Here is a 5,629-nt window from a genome sequence, read left to right on the forward strand (position 1 = left end):
GGCATTATTTCAGCCCCTTCACTTGTACCCTTTTTAAGTGTCCCCTCCTCCCCAAAAACTTTTTTCACCTCCCATAAGACCTTGACTAAAGTCCTAGCACAAGAGTGCACTCAAAAGAACTCATGCACGAAAATTACACTCGAGAAAACAAATCAAAAGAGAAATAGGAAAGAGTTAAACTACCATAGTTAAGTTGTCCAGCTAGTAGGGGTGGACATGGGTCGGGCGACCCATGGGAGCTCGAACCCAAATTTCAAAAAATAAGTGGCCCGGTTTAGAAAGTTAGTCAACAACCTGGGTTGAGCTCAAATGTTTGCCCTGATTGAATTTCGGGTTTGGAGTCGGATGACTTTTAACTCGACCCGACTCCCGACCCTGAATAAATAAATAATATATATAATACATTATTTATAATATATATATATATATATATAATAGTAATAGGCTTGAGTAGGCAACTTTTTAGCCTTTGATTTTAGATTTTTTTAATATAAAAAATATATTGGAATCTGTGCATGCAAGCTTTCATCTAATTGTGTCTTTGTTTTTTTCGTTTGATGGCTCAGGGATGACATATGACATTCAAATAATGAAAAAAGTGTTTGTTTTTATTTCTACTTCCATAGTTCCATTATCAAGCTTCTCTCCTCCATCAAGCTTTTCTGCTCTTGCTTTAACCAACCGCCATGCTCTTTCATTTTTGCAGTCATCCATTTCATATCCGGTGAAGATTTGGCCATCCAGGTAATATATTCTTAGACTTTTTTTTCTTCTTTTGATGTGTAGTGTGTACTAGTATTTTGCCTCTTTTTAATCAAGTCACTTTTATATGAATGTGCAGGCATTCTTCTTTTTGGAATCTTGAATTCACACTTCATGAGCTTTCTCTAGGTTCCATGATCAAGCTTTTCTCCTACTTTAAGCAATCATTGTGCTCATTTGATTTTTCACTTCATCCATTTCATCTCAAGGTAAGGTCTAACCATCCAAGTAATAAATTCACTCTTATCCTTCAGACTTTTTAGATTTTTTTATTTATAAATTAATTTTTTTATTACACCACATGAATTTTTCTATTGATAATTTTGTTTGTTAATATTCAATAGATATGGAAAGTCAATCAAGTACACCAATTAATCTTGGTGATGAAAAATGTTGAGCCTCGAATCAAAGCGTGGTAGATCGGATGTGTGGGAGCATTTTGACAAATTACCACCAATTGATGCAAATTCACAAAGAGCTCAATGCAAATATTGTAAGAAGGCATATTCTTGCAAAAGCACAGGAGGAACATCGCATTTGAGGAGGTACTTGACTAAATGTCCGAAACGTGTTTGTCGTGACATTAGACAATACACAATTTCTCATCAAACAACAACCAACGGTACGTCATTCTCAAATTATAAAATTGATGTTGAGATCATTCGTAGAGAAATTGCTATGATGATTGCTATTGATGAACAACCTTTCATAATGGTTGAGAATATTGGATTTAAGCGCAGTGATAGAAGTTGCATGTCCTGAATTTAAAATGATGAGTAGAAAAACAATCAAAAGAGATATTATGTTGCTATATAAGCGGGAAAGATGCAAATTTGAAAGACATATTGATTGAGTGCCCTAGTAGAATATGCTTAACATCGGACACTTGGAAATCTATCATCGAAGATCACTATATTTGTGTTACAGGCGATTTTATTGATCATGAATGGTTGTTGCATAAGAGGCTTATCCATTTTTAAACTCATTCCACCTCCAGTGATGACGACTTTTCTATTGAAGATGAAATTAATACTCGTGTTGCTCAATGGAACATTCAACATAAACTATTTAGTATCACTTTGGATAATCCCGAGTACAAACGATCGTGTTGTTTCATTGCTTAAGAGTCGCCTTAACCGACTGGGGTTTTTCTTCCTTGTGATGGTGAATTCTTTTCATATACGATGTTGTGCTCATATATTAAATTTGGTTGTGCAATCGACGATTTAATCTTATTATGTTGACCATTGGCAAGTTGCGTCTTGGTGTAAAATATGTGAAGCAATCCACTCATAGAAGAAAGAAATTTTATGATATTGCAAAGAAGTTAAATTTGGACATTAGAAAAAAATTATGCCTTGATTGTCCAACCAGATGGAACTCTATCTATGACATGCTTGTTGTGGCACTTCATTACAAAGCTGCTTTCTTATATTTGGGTGAAAGAGACAGTAATTTTATATATAGCTTAACTGATCAAGAGTGGAATGATGTTACTGTTTTGTGCAATTTTTTGAAGTCTTTCCATGAGGTGACTTGCGTATTTTCTGGTGTCAAATATCCTACTTCTAATTTATATTTTAAAGGTGTGTGGCAAATTCATCGTAAATTGCTAAATGTGGTTAATGAACCAGAAAGCTTCTTGACACCTATGGTTAAAGAAATGCGGAGGAAGTTTGACAAATATTGAGTTCGAATATAGCTTGATTTTTATCTTGTCTGTGATTTTTGGATCCTCGCTATAAAGTTAAATTTGTTGAATTTTGTTATACTAAAGTGTATGGGATGGAATCTAGAGAATACACTTCGAATGTGGTTGCTACTCTTTATAAATGTTTTGAAGCTTACAAAAAAGATCGAGCATCTTCTTCATAGTATACTATGAGTTCCAAAAGCAATTTGACTATTAATGATGATGATTATGATGAAATGCAAGAGTTAGATGCATTTGAAGGTCATGTTAGTAGAGTTCAAATGCAAAAATCAGAGTTGGATCTTTTATTTGGAAGAACCATGTTTGGATCGAAATGTGGAGTTGGATGTTTTTGGATTTTTTTGGAAGTCTTGTTCAATGAGATTCCCAGACCTCTCAAGCATGGCTCGTGATATTTTAACTATTCCAATATCCACTGTTGCCTCAGAGAGCACATTTAGCACAAGCCGACGAGTGATTAGTCCTTATCGAGCTTCACTACAGTCAAAGACAATACAAGCTATAATGTGTCTTCGAGATTGGTTGCGAGCATCCTTTGAACCAAGTAAGTTCATTATGTTTTAAGAAGTTATGTTAGTATGTTTTAACTAAATATTTTAAAATATTGAATTATGGTTGTAATTAATAATTTAAAGGAAAATCTGATGGGGTGGTTGGTGTTGAAGAAGATGATTTATCTTCAAGTTCAGATTCTGTGGATGACTTTTCAACATAGGTATTTTCTTTAAATATTTTAAATTTTAGGCTACTTTTTTATATATGTTTATATTAACATTTTATTTAATGGTGTTTTGCATAGGTTATTATCTTCTTTAATCTATTTGATGGGGATCAAGAATTAATTCTTTGGTGATTTTAATTATGTAATATTTGCTTCTTATGGGACAATTGTTGAACTATTGTACTACTTATGTAATATTTGCTTCTTATGAAACTCTTGTAGAACCATTGTACTACTTATGTAATATTCTACTACTTATGAAACTCTTCTTGAATCATTGTACTACTTATGTAATATTTGCTACTTATGAAACTCATGTTGAACCCTTGTACTACTTATTAATATTTGTTTTTTATGAATGGTATATTTGTACTTGATGTAATATTTGTTGATAATATTACTACTTATTTATATAGAATTTATTTGAACCATTTATAATACTTGTGTTGTATTTTTTTTAATTGTTTGAAAAAATTTTAGGGGTTGTAGTAGTAGTTTTATTTAGTTATTTCAATTATTTCATAAAAACATTATTTATTTTTTGGGTTATGGGGCTGGGCATCAGCCTAATGACAATCAAATGGGTCGGGGTTTGGACCAGAGACAATTTAGCCGAACATGGCCCTACCGGCCCAAATCGAATATATGAGCTGTATTTTTGAGTCTAGCCCAGCCCAGACCCGACCCAGCCCGGCCCATGTCCACCCCTACCAGCTAGCATGTGCACGTGTGTACATATGACATGGAACAAAGCCTGTCACGTGTGAATTCCAGCCACTACATCAACAGCTCTTCACCGGAATAGTCCTAGTTCCCATCCATTGAAAGAAATTAAAATAAAATACTCATTTTGATACAGATTGAAACAAAGTACTCAAAATGAAACATGGGAATAATAAAATACGTACCCAGAAAAAATAACCCAAAACTATAATATTTTTAGACTACATATACTAGTTTGTAAAAACTAACACACCAAATAATAGACTTTTTGCTTAAAAACTATATAAATCAATTTGTAAAAATATTAAAGAACCAAACAAAACAATTTCACAAATATTTTTCCTAAAAATATTACTTTTATATTATATACATTAAATCAATTTGTAAAATATTATATTTGTATTATTTAAAAAAAAACTAAAACCAAGTGGGGCCATAGCCCCTCTTCGCCTTTCCCTAGCTTTGCCCATGTTAGTAAATAAATTTTAGGTATAATTTCCCGCATAGTTCCACTATTTTTTAAAACTTATCTTTTTAGTCCGTTAATTCAAATTGTAACATTCTAGTCCTTCTACTACTTTTAAGTGAGTCGTGTTAGGCCCCATAAATCCTAAGCCATAACCCTAATGGGGACTAACATACCTCACTTAAAAGTAATATAGGGACTAAAAAGTTACAATTTGAAGTAAATTACTCAATGGGTAAATCCAAAAAGTAGAGAGATTATTTAGAGAATTATATTTAAATTGTACATTATATTATTTGATAATTTGAAAAAAAAATATATTGGAAAAGCTCCTATATTTTGCTTTCTCAACTTTGTGATGCCTTTCTTTCTTTATTTTTTATTTATTTTTTTGAGGGAAAGGAGCTCGTGGAGCTATTTTATTGAGTAAAGAAAGAAATATAAAGCGTTTAGGTTACAGACCAATCTCCCAAAAGGCAAGAAAAAGAAAAAGAAAAAGAAACAGAAAACAAATACAAATAAAACAAAACAAACAAATATAAAACAGGAAAACAAAAGACTACAAGCCAACTCCGGACTGAAGAAACTGCTTCATAAGCCAACGAGGAAGATCGTTGCCCTGGTGGAAGAGAGAGAGAGAGCATGAGAGCTAAGTCCATGCAGGGCAAGACTATTAGCAATAGCTAACCAGGCTTTAGGAATGATGCAAATCCGCGGATGATCCATGCTCGAAATGTAATCAAACACACTGGTGATCAATGGACGAAGGCGCCAAGCAAAGAAAGACTCGTCATACGTGATTAAATGATGAAGATCAGTATTGGCAATGAAGATGGTATTAGGCAAAATATCTAGTGCATGAAGACTGCCCAGAGCAACTTGTAGAGCCATTGCATCAGCCTCAACGATTGAGTCTGCCAAATAACTACAACAACCTACACAAATGAGCTGAGAGCAAGCATTAGTAATGTAAAATCATGCACCATAAGCTCTAGTCTCACAATTACCCAAAGAGGATACAAAAAGAAATGGACTATCAGTTATGGAAAAGTTGTTGAGTATGAGCCTGCTGCCGGACATGGAAGTAGGAGAAAAGGAGAACTCCCGGACATGACTTAGAGCCTTAACATGGATTACAGTGAAATCAGGAGCTTCATTGCGGAAAATGAGATTACATCTAGACTTCCATATAAGCCAAGAAGTAACTGCAATAACGGATTGGTCTCGAAGATCATAAACATAG

General features: G+C 33.6%; 1 long non-coding RNA gene across 2 annotated transcripts; it reads left to right on the forward strand.

Annotated features, from left to right (window-relative positions):
- Nucleotides 1-670: 670 nt before the first annotated feature.
- LOC120254030 lies at nucleotides 671-3,355 on the forward strand. 2 transcript variants are annotated; one of them, XR_005534505.1, is made up of 4 exons: nucleotides 671-744; nucleotides 842-971; nucleotides 3,112-3,191; nucleotides 3,276-3,355. It is a non-coding gene; the product is annotated as an uncharacterized LOC120254030 (long non-coding RNA). The 2 variants fall into 2 exon arrangements; XR_005534506.1 differs by lacking the exons at nucleotides 3,112-3,191; nucleotides 3,276-3,355 and adding an exon at nucleotides 1,107-1,151.
- Nucleotides 3,356-5,629: the final 2,274 nt, after the last annotated feature.

Source organism: Dioscorea cayenensis, unplaced genomic scaffold (genome assembly GCF_009730915.1).
Source record: "Dioscorea cayenensis subsp. rotundata cultivar TDr96_F1 unplaced genomic scaffold, TDr96_F1_v2_PseudoChromosome.rev07_lg8_w22 25.fasta BLBR01000311.1, whole genome shotgun sequence".
NCBI classification, from domain to species: Eukaryota; Viridiplantae; Streptophyta; class Magnoliopsida; order Dioscoreales; family Dioscoreaceae; genus Dioscorea; species Dioscorea cayenensis.